This window comes from Chelonoidis abingdonii, chromosome 2 (genome assembly GCF_003597395.2).
Source record: "Chelonoidis abingdonii isolate Lonesome George chromosome 2, CheloAbing_2.0, whole genome shotgun sequence".
In the NCBI taxonomy this organism is placed as follows: domain Eukaryota; kingdom Metazoa; phylum Chordata; order Testudines; family Testudinidae; genus Chelonoidis; species Chelonoidis abingdonii.
In genome coordinates this window covers 179,861,847-179,881,044 of record NC_133770.1, presented here as the reverse complement: position 1 = coordinate 179,881,044, position 19,198 = coordinate 179,861,847, and the positions used below count along the sequence as shown (strand labels likewise).

Here is a 19,198-nt window from a genome sequence, read left to right as displayed (position 1 = left end):
ATGAAACTAGGCATAGTTTATATAAAAATAACATGACTCAAAACAAAATATCCTCCATGTTAAGATGCTTGAAATGAACTACTATTTAATTTTGCATCTGTGAAGCAGCTTCTCCTTCACAATATAAAGTCTGTTTTCATGGGGAAAGAACAAAACAAAAAACCCCACATACATCAGTTATTGGTCTCACACTGTAGCTTCAACTTCTATTCATCTCAAAATGTTAGTTCTAGAAAAAATCATGGTATTTTAAAAAAAATCTTCTGTATATCTACTCATTATTGCTGCTTGTATCAGAGATGTAAAAATTATTGAAGCAAACAGAAAAATTCCCACACACACACACCCACAACCACCAACATACTAGAAGAGTGGTGAAGATTCAACTTAAATTTCATAGAAGCTGTGGAAAGAGTTTAGGACAGAACTCCTTCCTAACTTACTCCTTTGTACTAAAAGCACTGCAGTACACACGCTACACAAGACTGCTCAGAGCAGCAGAGCCTATAGACAGGCAGCTGCAATATCTACATATGAAGAAGGTGCATTTAGGATGAAGGTTTAGACTTTATTGTGAGAGTATTCTGTATATCTACTCATCATTGCTGCTTGTATCAGAGCTGCGTGCCAAAGGTTGCTGATCCCTGTTCTACGTCAATAATATGCAGGCTTCAACACTTCTCCATACTCCATGTTTTATTACTACACTTAAACTGCACTAACACAATCCATGAAGCACGTTTCCAAGAGAATTATTGCACTCTTATATTCAGGTGTTCAATGTTACTTGGCTTTTAGCACATCTTAAGTCATGCACCTTATAACATGACCTTAGATGCCCAAAACAGTTGCTCAACGAGTTACTTTTAGAGATGGCTTAAATGAACTGTTGATACAGAGGACAAAATTCTGCTCTTGGTTACACAGGTTTACTTGGAGTAACTGACTTGAACGAAGTCACTCCAGATATACCCTGGTATAGCCAAAACTAAACTTCGACCACAATCTTTGGTAGTAAGACAAAAAAAGATGTCCGGGGGGAGGGGAATCTTTTTATGACTTACGTATAATTTAAACAGATTGTCACATGGAGATAAACTTAAAATAAAAGAAGAAACTACTTAAAAAGCAATTTTCAACAGCAATAAAAACTTCTGTATTCCACCTGCTAACAAAGAGATTAGTATCTGAGGAGTGGTGGTGGTGGACTGGGTGAGAGAAAGGGATGGTGTTTGGGTGGCCAAGGAAATAATAGTGAGGTCACTAATTCATCGTTATGGGCTTCCAGGATATCAAAATAGAGAAAAAGCTATTTTGTCCCTCCCCTACACCCACCCTAAGTATAAAAGATAAGAAAAAGGCATCTTCAAGAACAACAAAACATTACTCTAGCACCCAGAGAAATCCATTTAGGCTTTTTCCCTACTGTAAAAGTGCCTCTATGATTCTGACTTATTTCATCAGCACTGCTTGTTGTCATATATCTGGCTCTGTATTCACCTCTGACTGGAAAAGAAGTTGTGTGAAACAGCAGCTTGGAAGGCAAACATCACAATTTGTCTCAAATAGAAGGGGAGGTGAAGTAGTAGTAAACCCATATAAAAGCCTTCAGCTAATATGTCTGCCTTTCTTTTGGTGTGCTACTAGCATTAAATGGTAAGAACGCACCTACTAACTGGTGGAAGTCAGAGAGGAAATCCGCAATTAACTTTAATGGAGTTTCAAGTCAGAATACAGATGGTTTATATCAAAAGTTGAATAAAGCACCTTATAAAAAGGGGATGCACTGTACCTGCATGACATAGCAAAACCACCCTCCAACTCCATGGCTGCAAAGGTCCATGTCCTAGCAGAACAGATGTGGTTCCTCTGCACAGATGATGGCTTTGTGTATCCAACCCAGCACAGGGTGTACTAGCATACACCACAAAGCACAGTTTAGCAGAAGCTCCCTTCAGTGCAACAAGGAGCTATTGAGATGCACATCTGTGTAGATTCCATGGCCCATCCCAAGCAACAGAGGCATGCTGGCAGGCTAGGTCAGTGAGTTGAAATAACCTTGGTAGAGTGACTCTGGGACTTGGGCAGTGAGGGGTAGGAAGACATCCTCTTTCTCCTACAGCCCCTCAACAAAGATACCCCATGTTCAGCCTGCTACTCAGGGACAGGATGCCAGGGGATTTGGCCATGTAGGTATGTTCTTGTCTCCTGGGTTGCAGCTGTTAGATAAATAAAAAAACATCTAGTTGTCTAAGTTACATACCTTGAGAATAAAGCAGTTAGCACACAGCCAGGGTCTGCTTTCACACTGTTTTTTACATCCTGGAACTCAACTGTCACATACAGTCACTCCTGATTACGCATGTGAAAGCAGAAGTCAAGCCCACAGTCCAAGTCCATGCCAGTTTAGGGCTCAATTCCTTAGCACTCTCGTGAACTACACAACCCTCAGGACAGCAAGTACACAGAGCACTGCCAGAGTGCCTTGAGATCAATCTTGAATCCAAAAGTAAAGACATTCATGGGTCATACCAAGAAGCATGGTTGGCAACTTAAGTCAAGATCCCCTAAAATGAAAACTTCACTGCATTTAGCTGATCCTTCACTTCATTTAACAGACATGCCTTATACTGTAGATGCTGGGCTACCAAACTGGTTTTACACAGAGATGCAGTGAAAATTCAGACTCCACTATAAAACAGTGCAATGCCATAATTATAGTTGGGACCCAATTCTGTTACTTTTAAAGGGATCTATAAAACACTTTAACACTAAGAAACGACTACAGCCGTTATAGCCAACAAACTGAATACGAGAGTATCATCCCGGGTTTAAAAAACAAACGAACAAAAACAGACTTATATTTTTAAAAGTAACTATTTTCTAACACTCAGTAAAGGCATCTTTACTACTCAAGAGACTCAGACACCCAGACATTAAAATGTGCACTACTTACAGCTAAATGCCAAGCTCTAGCAAGACTAACTAAGCCTCTTCATCAATCCAAGGCAAACTGAGTATCATGCAGTATATGGTGTATGGATTAAGAAGAGACTTTAGAAGCCAAGGCTCCTCTTCTGGTTTATGTCAGCATTATAGAGTGCAGAGCACTTTTCATAAGGAAAGGGTTTTCCTCTTGGTGACCTGGCCAATACGTTTCTTCTCCCCCCACCTTTCACTCTAGAGGTGGCTGCATTTCAGTAGCACAATATATCTATACAGTTGTAAAGCACTTTGGAATCCTTCAATGGATAAGGGTTTATAAAAATAAATGGGGTTATTTTGGATAGTGTGAAAAGCAAAATAATTTCCTTTGGAAAACTTCTTTTAAGCTTTCTTATTTGTTCCAGTCCCAAAGCGTGCTAATTCCCTTACAGAACAGAGAGACAGTTCCCTGCCCTAGAGACCTCAAAGATGTGATATACAAATACGCTGAGTGATTATAAGCATAAAGGGACGGGAGTAGAAAAGAGATATAGCAATAAACCTTTTTTAAAGCAGGTCAGTGCAATTCCTATGCCAAATTTTTAGACCACAGTAGATCGGTGAATCTTGGCTTCCATCACCTGCAAACACTCAAGTATCTCTCGGCTTTGATGGGTTTTCTAACTTTTTATAGCTAGTATCACATGGATGTGGATGGTGTCCACAAGGTAAATGCCTATTGTGTCTGGCCAAGTTTCATTCCGTAGGGTTCTAGTTGTACTTTAGTTGTGCTTGGAGAGCTTCAGGCTCCCCCTTCCCCCGATGGAATACTGGGTACACAGTTCTCGTCAATTAACGATACCTCTCAGAGGGAGGGCAGGGATCAGGAATCACTCAAGTCATTAGGTCCTCGATCAATTATCCATATCCTGATGTTAAAAGTCTGTCCATAAATTACATAATGCATAGGGGTGTCCTTAATTCTGTGCGTTTGTTTTAGTGTTACAAAGGAGGGTGGGAGTGCGAGTCTTGAAGAAAAGAAAAGAAAAAGTCACCAAAAAACGTTATGTAATTTATGGACAGCCCCTAATGATTGTGCTAGCTTCCTGTGTCCAGTCTGCCTCTGTTGGGCAAGTTTATTTAGTTGATGGTGGAGAGAGAACCCTGGTTGTAGCCCTCAGCATTCCTGGAGTCTGACTATGGACTTATCTTCATTAGGGAAAAAAAAGGTATATTTTTAACACGTTAAAATCCCAGCATAGACACAGCAAGTTGTAGTTCTAACAGGTATCAGCTGTTCAAGGTAAACCCTTGACTCTACCAGTTCAGCAGCCGTTAAAAGCTGCGTGCCTCGTCCACTCTGGACTTTTAAAAGAGTTAGTTAGAAAGTTGGCTAACATGTTCTAGAAACATACTTTTAAATCCTAGTCAGGACAAGATCAAAGATTACCTATCACTATCATCTTGGTTGTCTTGCAGCTATTCTGAAGGCTCCATCTTGCAGTGTCCTATTTCGTCACTCCTACTTTTCAATCTGTATCTGTAAGCTCTTTGGGACAAAGGCAATGCTTTAGTATGTGTCTCTGTACCACCCAGCATCAATCCTGACTGCAGCATCTGATTGGTAATGTAACAGGCATTAATAAAAATATTGAACGGCAGTCACTGTCTCCTACAGTGGTTTCACTGAAGCACTTTGAGATAACATACCGTCAATATGGGCACACACTCCTACATCTCTTTGTTCAGACCTGGACAGTGTGCTGACTACATTCTTGTGCTCTGTGCATTAAGTCAGCTGATGCATTCTCACTCAAAGTCCCTACATCTGAACATCAAGAGGAGCTGTTGACCTGGCTTTTCCAGCAGAGGTCCATTAATTCTGAAACTTCTTTCCCTCATTATTCTGAAAGAAGCAAAAGTTTGATTTCAGATCATGGCTCTGGTTTAAAAGGTCCATTCATTCACTCAGGCTTTGGTGTGAGTGGTGAGAAAGGTCCCCTGTTGTCAACCTGTCTCCAAGCACAAAATCTCACTTTTTAAATGCAAATAATTCACAGTGTTCCACCACACATCAGTTGGAAGCTAGATCCAATATATTAGCAATGACTAGATTTCACAGTGCTATTAGGACTTGTATGCCATCTATTAAACGACAGTTGTCTATGAACCTACAGTTTTGTGTGTTCAGCTTCCTAGACAGGAAGTACGACCTACTGGTTCAGGCACAAGACTAGGAGCAGCTCTGTTGCACTTTCCCAGTTGCAAAAATTGAGATAATACTTATTTTGTCTGAGCAGGCTGTTGGGACAGCTAGTGTATTAAAATGTATGAAGTACTTGTGAGATTTCTGGATGAATATACAATGTGCTATTCCTATTAGTAAAACTAGCCTGAGTCTTAACAAAAACTTCAGCCTGAAAGAGGACTATGACAAAATCCCAAAGAATGTCAATGATATTTGTCATTCATTTATGGTATACAGCATCCCAGCACAATATTATTGTACTGAGCATGGGGGCAACAGCACTTCACCCTGCTAATTTAGTCTTCCTGTGAAAAGTGCAGGACTGAGAGCCAGGAGGCTGAACAGATTCTGTAATGTAGCCTCCCTCCCAACGTGTCTCAGCCCTGAACTGGAAGAATTACTCCCAGACAGACAAGAAGGTAATTCACTTCTCATATATATTCAATCCAGGACCTCTCTACCAAGTGCCTATTATAGGGGGGAATTTTGCAATGTGCACCTGTCTCAAAAAGATCAGACAGCTAACTGGCGGCAATAACCTTAATTCATTACTCCCCTGAACTGAATTTGAAATGTCAACCTACAAGGTAAAAAGCTTCACCAAATCTTATTACCCTAACACCCTGAGCATCCTGTCTCCCTGGAATCAAGGAGAATAAAAACAAACAAAAAAAGGTTGCTTTATATAAAGCAACCCCTGGTTTTGCCATCTGTTTTCTTCGCACAATTCCCACCCAATCATTCCCCTTCTCCCCCTCAGAGTTTAAGGCATGTTGGCTATGCTGACATCAGTGACTGGCTCCTGGGGCTGTGAAGACAGCTGTTGCTGCTCCTGCTCACGGCCAAGAGCCAAGTCTCTCCGCCTTTATGGTGATGCTCCCTCCTGCTCCCCCTCCCTCCCTTGCCCTCGGGCCCACACGTCTGCAGGGTGGGTGAAGTGGTCACTGGCAGCCTTTCCAAGCAAACTGAAGCAGAAAGCTAACTTTCATTCCTAGCCTCAGATCAGATGCAATCAAAATGTTAACCCCAAGTTTTGGCTGTCATAAGTGAAACAACCGTATTTTCCTGCCAGACGACATCTGAGGCCCAGGTTGTCCTTATGACAGGTCACCTTTAAATGACAATCCACCACACGTACCTTATAGGGTGAGTATCTTTTTTGATCCAGATACCACAGAGACAGGATGGCCATAGGTTGCCATTTCAAATCCAAGGCAACAGAGTGCATTTTCTGGGGTAGCTGCTTTGTACAGCATCACTGCTTATTCTGCCCACAGAGCTGACTTAACCAGACCAGGGAAGGTCACATGATCGTAAGGGGATTCCTCAGTGATCCAGAGACATTGTAGGGACTCTAATGGTATTCCTCCTTTACCCTACAAGCAGCACCAGAGGGACAAAAGCGTGTGGCTAGAGAAGATGGAGCCAAGTCAATCCTCAGCTGATGCATTTTTGACTCCTGGTGACCATTTGCAGCCAGCACACCTAGAAAAGGGAGATAACCTGCACCGCATCAGGATCAGGGGAGTGAAAAAATGATCTTTAAAGGCACCTTTGTTTTGTGGATCTGCAGCCCAGGCCCAGTATGCCACGTTTAACAAATTATGCGCAAAATTAAAAATATATATATATTTGAGTTGTTGAAATATTACAGTTTTTGTTTAGATATTGCAGACACTACATTTGAGTTTTTGTATACTTCAGATTTCTAATTAACATAATTTTAAAGAACATACATAGCAACATTTATTCCAGTGTTTCTTCAAAGCCACCTCCCAATGGGCCAAATTCTGCAGCCCTTACTCAAGTAGTCTCATTGGCTTCAACGTGTGAACAAGTACAAAGCATACAGTGAGCATGGGTTGCAGATTCTGTCTCTTATCACAAATAACTTTTTGGAAAAGTAAAAGTAGGCCCTAGTCCTGATAAAATTTAATTTAACTTAACCCACAAGTAGTTTGACAACTCATATGAGTAAAGCTATGCATATATTTAAATGTCTCTATGATTAGGAACTGGCACAAGCAACAGGTATCATGACCTTCTCCTCATCCCTTTGACATACTAAATCCCTAACATGTTAATGAACAATATTTGGGGTCTGAAAGGGCTTTTTCTGCATTGCTACAAGTTAGAGAGTTAAAGAAGATAACCAACACATGCAGAGCAGATTTTACATTCACGTATTTCTTAAGGAGACTTTAAAAAAAAAAAAAGAGAGAGAATTGCCAGGAAGATGGAAGAGGGGAGGAACAGGTTAGGCTCCTGATGCTCAGTTTATCTGGACTAAAAGGAGTACCAGTAATGCAAATACATAAGTGCTGCACATCAGACACAATACGCATAACACCTTGAGATGACAGGAAGAGAGACACCTATAAAATAATTGTATTTACAATAAAGATTAAAAACACTAAACATTAAAATGGTTATTTGTTACACTCTGAGATTAATAAAACTATTGTACGTTACTTAAAGAAAAAAAATGTGTTATAGACACACAACTCTCAACCTCCTTCCCCAGCCCCAGAATGGAAAGGAGCTGATGCAAACATAATAAAGAGTTTCTAGAACAAGCCAGTCAAATTCATTAAAGTCTTCATGAACTCAGCAGGACAAAACCCATTCCTGTTTTCAGAGCTTATTACAGCAACATGACTAAACATGCTCAACAGTCCAATTTGATAGGATGCATCCATTTGTTAAAGCTAAAGGAGGATCCATTTCTGTTATATATGGTACCAATGCTGACATGTTTTTTCAAAAAATGTTTAGAAAATAAACCTGCTGCATACATTCAAGTCATAGTATCATTGGCCTTATATGTGTTTAACCTGCACTTGCAATGCACCGTGGGCAAATATCTGACATCAGCTTATTCCAGCTCTAGTAACACTGAACTGCAGTTGACTGGGAGAAACCCAGACACAGTGGAACGCTGGAGTTCTGAAACTCAACTAGTTAGTACTTAGTGTCACATATATTACCTTTGGTTTGGTTAAAGCAGGTAACCTGATTAAAATGGAGCCTTCTCTAGGGGGATCTGTTTCTAGCGATTTCCATTACTCAATATACTTTCACACTTTATAAACCAGGATATGAGATATATATTCTAGCTGGCATGCATTTTTTTTTTTAAAATCTTAAATGTGAATTATTTATGCTGCTGCACCCTAAGGAATGAAAGTTAAATTAGGTTTTGATTGGAAAGAGTGAATATTTTAGTAGAATTCTGTACTGTACCAACAATGGGATTATTAAGGGAATGGCACACTGCTCTATTTCCAGTTTCTTCCTCAAACCTCTGCATTTCAGGATTTTAACGCTTGGCATGTATACGTCAGGACCTAAAACAACACAAATAAACCAAATGGATGTGCAATGAAGTTTTAAAATATGCACAGAATTGTTAGGAGTACACTCACTGCAAAACTTAAAAAAAAAATTACCCAACCTAAAGATTATTAACCATGTATATTTACTAATGCCACTGCATAGAGAATCAGCATGCCTTTCCTTTATGTGTGAACAAAGTGTTCATAAGAAGTGCCCAATTCGTGCAAAGTCCTCTGTTTATATACACAAGCCAGGGCAGGAGTAGTACAAGATTAGGACAGCCTCCAGGGGTAAGAGGGAAGTTATTATTAAATATTTATACTGCAGTAGTGACTACTAGGTCATGTCCACATTGTGCTAGACACTGGACAAACGTGGTAAATGTATGAGAGTCCCTGCCCCCAAAAATGTATACTCTAGGAATTAGGATATAAGAGGTGGAGGAGATAAACAAGTTGGCAGAAGTGGCAGAGGAAGAAAGGATGGGTTAAGCAAAAACAAGAAGACAGGATATTTTAGCAAGTAGTTATTCAGTATTTATGCCCTCCTTCAATTAATCCATTAAATCGCTAACTTCTTGGCTAAGTCAGCCAATAAAATGACAGAACCAATTTTGGTGATTTTTTTTGCTATGTCTACACCCACACACTGGGAAATACTAGACTGAGTACTAAAGCAACTCATTTCTGGATTATTTTGGCTGTTATTGAGAGAATATTTGTAGTAACTTATGTTACATTCATTTGCATTGGTCATCTGGACTATTCAAAGGACATCTGACTCTCTCTCTCCTAAATAATCAAATACTAGTTAGCGTTTGTGGAAGGAGCTGTTGTATTCAAACCGCTTGCTAGGAACCGTTACTGAGCATGTGACAGGTACGCGTGGTTGTGTTTGTCCCATCCAACGTGAACAAACTATTTTTGGTCCAAAGACTTTTTACTGTACATTTTAAAAAGGAAGCACGATGAGCACAGACATGGAAACACTTATTGTAAGCTAAATGAGTGAGGCAGAACATGCAAGAGAGCAGCTTCCAGAAAACCAGGTCAGATCAGGAGCCAGCAAATACTTCCTCAAGAGGTCACTCAACATTCTATATGGTCACGCAACATCTACAGTATATGACAGAATAGTGTGCGTGCTGAATATTACCAGATGACTACTAGTTTTCAATTGCATACAAATAGTGGATTCAAAACCCACACACTGAAGGATTTAGAGTAAGAGCTACATAATACTAGAAATAAAAACTCTGGCCCAAAACAAGCCCCTTAGATCCATATACAGAGAGAAGAATCTTCCATGTGTCTATCTCACTCTTTCTCCATGGAAGGCTGGACCTTTGGGACACACAGTCTCCCTATCATTCCCCACAGAGAACCCACTGGAAGGTTAACACAGCCTCTGGGTTGCAGAAGATTTTTCCAGGGACAGCTGTGAATGGAACTCAACTGCCAGGGAACCAGAATGGAGAAAGACATTTTGGAGCCAGCACAGAGGGAAATGGTACCCATGGTGGCTGTCAGGTGGAGAGGGCTACGCAGCAATTAAAAAAACCCACAACATATGTTCAACATGGCCCACTTAATGTTCCTGTGAGAACCTTAACTTTCATTTTTGACTTTTGAGCATTTAAGATGAGTCACCTTAGCTTTTTTCCCCTCAAGGTGGAAAAAGAACCATGAAAAATCCAGAGCAACTAGACTTAAAGAGCTTACAAATTCCACCAGCTTTGCAAGCAGAGCTTGAAAACTGCCTGAATTGCAGTTAATAGGGCTGCAGAGTTTACAGATTCTGTTGGTTCCCTCCTGCAGTGTTTAAAATGTGCATGGCTTCCTTATAAGCTACTAGGCATCCACTATGACATATGGATCACTTCACCCTCTACTCAAATTTAGTCTCTAATTAGGGACTGCATGGCAGTCATTCTGTGCACAGCAAAGCTACAGAACTGTCTGGCCTTTTTATAAATAAAAAATAGTAATAATAAAGGTGAGGAAGGAAAGAAAAAAAGTGTCTTCCATAAAAGTGAAGGAGTTTAGGTAGACAGAATGGAGCAAATGCTGCAGATCTTAAATGGAGCAAAGTTTCCAATGACTTAAACAGGAGTTCTGCTCAATCACAAACTACAGAAATTACCTAAAATTGCAACAGGATGAGGATAGTGGATTTAATACGTTTACTGATTCAAACATTGCTATGGGACCTTACGGGGTAGGAAAGTAACCTATCTGCCATGAAAGCTGTTGTGGGATCAGTTACCAGAAACTGTCAGGGCCTCAACTTTAAGTCTCATTTGGAAGTCATATGAATGTAAAAACTGACACATATTTGAGCCATCTCATTAGGAAAAAAACAAATGCTATCTTAAGATGTTAAAAATTGTCTCTTGAGAAAGAGAAATAGATCATTAGTTTCAAATAGCATAAAGTGTAAACTACATATACACAGAAAAGCACTTGTTACCCCTCATTTAGCTTATACCCCACGTCTGGGGAGTGTACCTTGCATTTGAAAATGGAAGATCTTAATAATCCATTAGGCCTTTTCAACCTCTAACTTCTACAGCATTCAATTATTCTTACCGTAAGTTAGTATCTTCATTTAAACAAACCAAAAAAAAAAAAAAAAGTTTTATAAACTATGGTGAAACATTCAAGCTGTGACACAAATTACTAGAGTAAAAAGAATATGGGATAACAACTGTTCAGGGGAAAAAGCTGTAACAGCACGTGACTTACACATGGCAACCACATTAAAAGTTCATGGCCATATATTGCCCTTTCCATGCATGCAGTTCCACGGACATCAGAGTAGAGTTCCACACATGGATGCAGAATAGTATAGGGTCATTAATATCTTGGCTGCTTCTCAGGTTTTCAAAACACTAAAAGAAATTGGGCATCATGATGACTTCTTTATGTCAAGACAAGCATTTTTTTCTAACCTTGGAAAAACCCACCTGATTTTAGTAAACTCCTTCCTGCTTCCCCCAACCAAATCTGACAACTGTGAAAATTATTTCTAAATTGATCCCTCCCACCCTCAAAAGGAAATAGAAGAAAGATCTTGTTTGCTAGGACTACCCAAAGCAAATCTCTATGGCTAAGTTATAAAATAGGGGGTTAAAAAAGGAAGTATGGAAACAACAATCTATACATGGAGAAAGTTCACTGCTGTGAATGTGCATAATGTATTTATATGAATTGCTGTACGGTAAAAAACCTCAAGCTTCTGAACACTTACATCATATACAAGATGGAAAGATCCTCAACAATGTCCTCAATAAAACAAGCTAAACAAATACAGATGACAAAAGCAAAGGCTACCTGCATTTTTAGCATTTTAGTGTTTTGTTTCCCTCATCTTTAAAACAAAAAAGGAACCAAATTCCTACAGAAACTCATTAAAAACTGGCTATTAAAAGTTCATTCATCTTCCAGTTTCAACAGATAAGTGATGGCATCTATCCACATCGGCACTTGTTGGTGTAACTTATGTCACTCAGACGGGTGTTTTTTTTCACACACCTGAACGACACAAGTTATACCGACAAAAGTGCTAGTACAGACACAGCCTCAGTGTAGACACAGTCTCAGAAGGGATTTAGAAGCATCTGAAAAATTTACCTCAAAGCTTAAAAAAAGAATATTCTTCTTGTTCCAAACATATTAGTTTTCAGTTTGTAATTTGAAAGAGATCAAGTTGATCTGATTGACAGGCATTGTGCCTCCAGGAAGAAATGGGAGTCTCACATCTTCCTCCAAACAGATGTGATGAAAAGACAAACAATATCCAAGTAATCCACCAATGTTATCTAAAAACTCTTTTGCACTATGCTAAGAACCTATGCTAACATTTAAGTAGAGAAATTCAAATACTACATTTAATATCCTTCCACGACAAAAAACGATGGTAATGCAAACATTGGGTCCGGGAGAAGGTTGTAATCAAAGCTGTTAAAGGTCTTAATCTAACAACCCTCAGAGTGCCTATTTAGTATCCAAGTCTAACTATGTCTTGGGGAGAAGGTTTCCAATAGTTTTTCTCCGCCCTGTTAGTTCCATCCTGATGGAGCTCAGGGAGTCTACAGGTGAATCCTCATTAAGCTATTCAGCTGCTCTGTCTCTAGGGCCTTTGCTGCAGTGGTGCTTTACAGCGCTGCAACTTTCTCGCTCAGGGGAGTGAAAAAACACCCCCCTGAGCGCAGCAAGTTACAGTGCTGCAAAGCGTCAATGTAAACAGTGCCCCAGCGCTGGGAGCACAGCTCCCAGTGCTGTAAGCTAATCCCCTTGGGGAGGTGGAGTACGTGCAGCGCTGGGAGAGCTCTCTCCCAGCGCTGCCGCTGTGACCACACTCGCACTTCGAAGTGCTGCCGCGGGAGCGCTGTAAGGCTGCAAGTGTAGCCATACCCTAGGACTTTACAGAGGCTTTCAAATACTTGTTTGAATCACACTGAATAAACAGTCTCCACCCAGTCACATACTTCTTTTGTCTAAAGCACCTATTCACAGGCAACTACTATACTGATTGGTAGGCAGGCCAAACTGAAAGCTGAAGTACCATTAAAACCAAGATTCCCGGAATGCCTCCAGATTGCTAGAGAAAACAGAGGTCCCGATTCCGTTCTGTTACATCAGGGTAATTCCAGACAAACTCCACCGACCCGATAGAGCCCTGCCAATTTTACTCTAGTTTAACTGAGAGCAGAATCCGGCCCATGTGTCTTATTGCCCTTTCCAGGCTAGTTTACTCTGAACCATTCCCACTGCTGTGGGAGTGTGAAAATGAGAAAAATTTTTCAAATTGCCTGCTAACTGGACTTTTTATTTCACAGGAAAGCAATATTAATATTAGCTTCAAAGCAGTTAATCATTCATGTAAGCACAAAAACAAACAACAGGATGCTTTAGTTCTGCCTTAAGAGCTGTAGCCTCTCAAATCATGTATGTCCTACGTTAAAAAAGTGTTGCTATATGAAACAAATTGATGGCCAGGGTGGAGCTGAAAGAACTTTTAAGGTGGGAAATGCTAATGACTGGTTTGCATCCAAGATGTACTATCATCAGATTTCTGTACTGGAAGAATAAACAAAGTCAAATCTCCTAAACTCCTGATCAGATGTATCCCATATCACTGTACTTCCCAGCCCAGCCCATCTATTTTCATTAGTAATTAAACACTAATGACTGAACCTGACCAGGCAGAGCTAAGCAAAAAACAATGGATGTTTTTCCCATGGAAGTGATATCAAACTTTTCAGCACATCATCATCGACAGTGAAAGGCAGGAGAGTGGGATTTCTACTCAGTCTGGATCCCATCACCCGTGAAGGAATATTTTTCATCCGTAACATCTTTGTATATGGTGACTGAAACATAATCATTGTAACTGCTGTTTTAACTAAGATACAAGAAATGGAAAGTAGACCTTTTACAGTCCTCAGAAGAGCCAGTTTTAATTTTCAACACCAGCCTTTAACAAAATCAGATCTCCCAGCCAAGAATAAGAAATTGGCTAGTCCCATTGTTTCCTTGAAGAGAACAGTCTTCCTCCTCCCAATTCTATATGTGATCTCCCAAGACATTTCTTGGCAAGGTTGTAGTAGGTACATGAACACCATGGTCATAATTAAAATTATATGAAGAGAACACAGTGCAAACAAACTCTGCCCCTTTTCAAAGCTTCAGTTCTCTCTCCTGAAATGCATTCTAAAGTTGCGATGGGGGGCTGGAGGGAGGAAGGAAGAACACTGGTGATAATGCAAACTACGAACCATTTTATTTGAATTTAGAAAGGAGGTGAAAGAGTAACAGATGTGAAAGGCAGGCATCCTCACTACTTTCAGCAGAACTTAAAATAGTACTGCCAATCTCCTCTAAGAGAATGTAACGATTATCAGTTGGGGCGGGGGGGGACGTATTGTCACATTATCACAGCGATCATGACATGTATTCATAATAACGGTCCAGTAATACATTTCTCTCTTTTTAGTGAAAATCTTGCCAATATTTAAAGAAAATTATGTCATATGATTTCACATGCTTTAAATTTGTAAATCAACACAGATGACAATTTTAGTTAAGAGGATTTTCTGCACAGAAAAATATCTAAAACTTTTCTAAACAAAACAGAATGTACTTGTTTTCTGCCTGTTGCTGCAGAATCTTTGGTGCAGCTTTTTCCAAGTCTGCCTGCACAGGCTGCTATCCAACATACATCAGTCGCTCACAGAGCAATGAATAACAGATAACTCTTCAAGGACATTTGTAAAGGGCACAAATCAAGGGCCAAATCCTGCAAACACTTAGGCACATGAGTAAGTTTATTCACATGAGTAGTCCCAATAGGCTATTTATGTGAGTAAATTTACTCATATGCCTAAACATTTTTCCAAGATTTCACTCCAAGATCTTTGTCTGACACTTAAAAACAAACCACTGGAAGTAAACTAAAAATTTATTTACAAACTTAAAAAGAACAGAATCCCTTACAAATACACTTGGGTTAATTTTAGCATCCTTCTGTTTAGCTGCTTAGCAACACTTATCCTATGACCTTCTAAGCACCACCTACTTTTACAAGGGATAATGAATATAACCAAAGGGATTACTCTCTATTTTTGTAATCTATACAATGCAAGTACAAGATTAATTTTTATTTCAAGTAGAATTCTAACAGGTCAAACTATGTTTCTAATTAACAGAGTTTTCACTAAAGGAGAGTAGATTCATGGTGCAGCTATGAACATACTATGCCATTAATCCAAACAAAAAACAAAAGCACTGCAGAAAATAAAACTGAGAACTTTTTGTAATATGTCGTGTTCACCTTGGGTATTAAAAGGAGTTTATTAAAATTACTGTTGACACACAACATAGACATTCAGCTTTTTTCAATCCTGAAACTTCAGGGATCTCCTGACCCTCAAATCCAAAATAAAGACCATATGACCAAAAGGTCACTGAATGATGTAAACAGTTAAGAATGGATGCATCACTTGTACCAGCTGAATCAAACTGAGACATTCAACTATACTGAAATCTGCTAATAAATTAAACTTCAAACTTTGGAGAAAAGGACAGCTAAGCTTGTGAGACTAAATTTTAAAGCATGTGTTATATTCTGTTTTAATACCAAAGAACACAAGTTCCCTATTGCAAGAATAAAGATGTTTTTATAAGAAATAAGAATGTGGGAAGATTGTTAAAGGATAGATAAATTAATAGCTAAAGAAAACGATTGGTAAACTGAAGAGATGACAATTTTAAAAAAATGGTTTCCTATGAAAATAAGCTTGTAGAAAGCGTACAAAACTGTCTAAATGATGTGGTTTTTTAAAGCTACAAGATACCAGTCAAGTTCTAAATGTGAAAACCTAATCAAAAAGAGAGAAAAGCATCAAGATCAGACCAAGTGCATTGTACCAAGCAAGGACATTAGGTATGTTCCCCACTGAATGCTGAAAAGAAGTGTTGTGGTAACCTGACTGATTGGATGATGGATCCATGCTGTTTCTGAGTTTCTAACACACAAAGGAATCTATTCTCCCATGGATGTACCTAACTCCTGTTAATGCTAATGGGTATTATGCATGCACGCCAATAGAATATACCCCATAATCTTCAAAGGGAAAATTAAAACCTAAAACAAATATGGCTGGCTTGGCCATGAGTCACTGCTCCCTCTCTCACACACCGAACAACTCTTGTGGAAAAAGAGAACTGTGGAAACGTATTTTATGTGCTTCAAAATAGTAGGTCTCAACACAGAACTTCAACCTTATAATAGAGGTTTCCACTATAAACTTCAGAGATGGCAGGCCAATTTGTGTCTTTGACAACTCCTACTGTAGTTGTTAAAAAGCAATTACTTGTTTTAAAAAGCACAGTAATTGAATCTAGGGTCTGAATTAGAAGAGCTGGAGAAAAGGACTACGATTATTCTCTCTCTCCCACACTATTCCAAGTCACATTTAGATACTAGTTGAGTATGTAGTTTAACAGAAGCACATAACCACAATTGATCTTATCTAAATCATAAGACATGCAAAATAGGATGGTGAAAGTTAAGATCTACTTTGGTTTTTTTCAGAAATCACTTCAATAGGCTCCTTCATAGGATTAAAGCATCTCTTTGCTCCTTTCAGCTATCACCCATCCTAGGAGCAACAAACAAAACAGAAGAAAACCAAATTCTCCCCATCTTTACCATTGATTTTTCTAAATGATTCAATTCAGCCTACAGAGGAAGAGATAATTTGGATATTTAATCAACCAAACAGATCTGCACCTTAGTCCTTTAAAAAAAAAAAAAAATCTTTCCACCTCACCCATCTCCCAAAAAGAAACTATGTGTGAGTGAGTACTGGTGGTGGTGCTGCTGCTGCTGGTGGCTCTGAAGCCGTGTAGAATTTCGTAATGGAATGTGAACTGCTCATCCGGATCTGGGCTTGCGTTCTGTCTTCTACCCAGTAAGGAGCAGGGGAGGACAAATCTGCTGAACAAGTAGAAATACTCTCCTCCTCTTTTATAACCCATCAAGGATGCATTGCAGAGCACAGGAAGATAATGTAATTCAGAGGTAAAAAGGAAAAAAAAAAAAAAAAAAGGAGGGAGGAGAGAGAAAGAGCCAAAGGAAACTTATCAACGACATGACAAAGTTCAATCCACCACCCTCCCCTCCCTTCTCTAAAAAGTTTAAGCATCTCCAACTAGTCTCCGTCTCTGTCTCCCCTACTCTGCCCGACAACAAGATGCGTCTGTCTTGGGAGCACGAAGTTGCACAACTAGAAAACTGAAGTTGAGTACAGAACACAAGCCACGCTTCCCACTGCTGCTTCTCCCTCCCAGCCACCCATATTACAGTGTGTAACAAGTCCAATTCTGGACATGGTGCCAAGCCCAGCCTGTGCAGGCTCATTATTTGTTACACTGAAGGGAGAAAGAAGTGGAGGGGGGGAAGGGGAATCAGGTTCTTGTAGTAGTGACTACTAAGCCCACAGGAGGAGGATCTGCATCCTCATTGCAACTCCCACTTAGCCACAGAGAGAGAAAATATGCTGATCAACAGAAGAGAGAAGAGGAAAAAACCTCTCCCCTGCTTCTTAGCAACGATTAAGGTCGCAGTTTCCTAAGAGACGAGTCTTGACTAGACCACATCAACATGGGGGGGGGGGGAGAGAGAGAAGGGAAAAACTTTGCTTTACAAAAAGAAGTCCTTATTCCATGAGATCTTAAAACTTAAGTTATTAACACACATACAAAATTGCAACACGAGTAAAGGACAAAAGTTGGAGCGCGAAGAAGAGAACTATGCAAGATCTGGTCCAGCAAGCGAAAGATTAGCTAATATACCCCGTTTTAAAAGAACTGGCAAAAGTAAATATGATCTGAACTATTTCCCCTATTTCGGATGCTGCCCAGGCTCCTTCCTGTACTCGTGACGATGTGTGTGTTTCTTTCCTCCTACAATCCACATCGCACACACACACAGATGTGTCTCTGCCACAGCATAATGGCAGAGGAAAGAAAAGAAATACAAACACAACACTCCTCTTTCTTTTAATAAGTGTGAAAACTCCAGAGACTTCTTTTAAAAGAAGAGACTCATAGAGTTGGTAACTTTACAACAACAAATAAAGGCCAGGAAGGGGAAAGGACACACATGATCATGCAAGGTCCCCAGCTCCCTCCCAAGGGCGGAGGGGGGTTGAGAAGAGAGGTATCAAAGTGCAAATTAAAGACACACATGGATGCTTCATCAACGAAACAAGCTGAAAAGTTAGCAAAGAGATGTACAGAATAAAACGTTTTCTACCTTGAAAGAGAAGCCTTCATCTCACGTTTTTTAAATCCGACTCCTCCCCCAAAAGGGGGGGGAATAAAAATGAAAAAAGGCTAAGGGAAAGGGAGGTCTGTAGTTTAGGAGGAAGGGATGAGTTGGGTTAAAAGAGGTTTCTTCCTCGCAGCCGTATCCAAATTGTGGTGGTTGCTGGTTAAAAATAAACTTTGCAGCAGGAGGGGGAGATGATCTGGCCGGATTCCTGAGCTCAGACGGTTTAATATGGATGAGCATCAGGTCCTGCTGCAGGCAAAACGCTGCTGCTGGTGCTGCTGGTTGGTAGAGAGTCTGCAACAGGGAAGGAGGGGGGAGGAAAGAGGAGCAAAGGAGAGAGAGGACAGGAGGGAGGAGCGGGAGGTGGGGGTGGAAGGGAAGAGGGAGGCTACACAAACTCATCATCATCTCCACCACTGCCAGCCAAACTTTTTTTCTTTACAAAAAGGAACCCAAGAAACCCTCCAACTTCTCACTCTTTTTTAAAAAGTTGATCAAAAATGAACTTTTCTCTTGAACAAAAAATTGCAACTTCCTAAATCCCTCTCTCCACCGCCCCTCCCCAAAAGTTTTTTTCCCCTTTAAAAAAATAAAAGACCCTCATACTTAGCCACTGCTGCTTCTTTGTAACAGAGTTAAGAGCATAGGTAGAAAGGTCCGGTCGTACTTACGCTTGCTTTTGCTGGGGCTGGGCTGTTTGCGTCGAGACATGATGCGCTGATGATGGGTTGGTGAAGCGGGGGGGGAAAAGAGACGCAAAGTTGTTCCGGAAAATGGAATCAAAATGGCGTTTCTGTGGATGTGCAAAGTTCATCAACTCCACAGTAACTTCCCTTCCTCCGCTTCTCC

General features: G+C 40.1%; 1 long non-coding RNA gene across 2 annotated transcripts in view; it reads right to left on the bottom strand.

Moving 5' to 3' along the window:
• Positions 1-19,198, bottom strand: part of LOC116820529 (uncharacterized) — a 78,751-nt gene that overhangs the window by 57,908 nt on the left and 1,645 nt on the right. For both annotated transcript variants that reach the window (XR_004372638.2, XR_004372637.2), the window contains exon 2: positions 19,021-19,198. This is a non-coding gene — a long non-coding RNA (uncharacterized LOC116820529). The remainder of the gene's footprint in view (positions 1-19,020) is intronic.